Source organism: Chrysochloris asiatica, unplaced genomic scaffold, assembly GCF_000296735.1.
Source record: "Chrysochloris asiatica unplaced genomic scaffold, ChrAsi1.0 scaffold00362, whole genome shotgun sequence".
NCBI classification, from domain to species: domain Eukaryota; kingdom Metazoa; phylum Chordata; class Mammalia; order Afrosoricida; family Chrysochloridae; genus Chrysochloris; species Chrysochloris asiatica.
This window is the reverse complement of record NW_006408880.1, coordinates 16,999-17,495: the sequence shown is the minus strand read 5'-3', so window position 1 is coordinate 17,495 and position 497 is coordinate 16,999.

The following is a 497-nucleotide window of genomic DNA, read 5'->3' as shown; positions in this document are numbered from 1 at the left end:
CATACTTTGGACATTTAATCAAGAGGAACCATTCCTTGGAAAAGAACATTATGCTTTGTGAAGTAGACGGTCAGTGAAAAAAACAAAGGTCCTTAAGAATATGGATTGACGCAGTGACTATAATAATGGGATCACACATAACAATTGTGGGGAGTTACCGTTAGTCAGAACTACTTCGATGGTATCTAATAACACTTGATAATTGATTCAGGTAAACATCATCAGTGAATACTAAAACCATTGATTGAAAATTCATTTGAATAACAAGGTATTAACATAATCTCAAAATATTGTTCTACAGATTATTTATTATTTTTAAAAGGGAATCATAATAGTCAGGATTGGCCATGATTGCTAACACTAGGATAGCTTGATATTATGTGCTGACATGATGCAGATGTCCATCACATATGTGATGTTCTTGTTAGAAATGTTTAATATTAATCTGTTCATGAGGAAACAGACCAATATAGATTGTTGTTGTTGTCAGGTGCCAT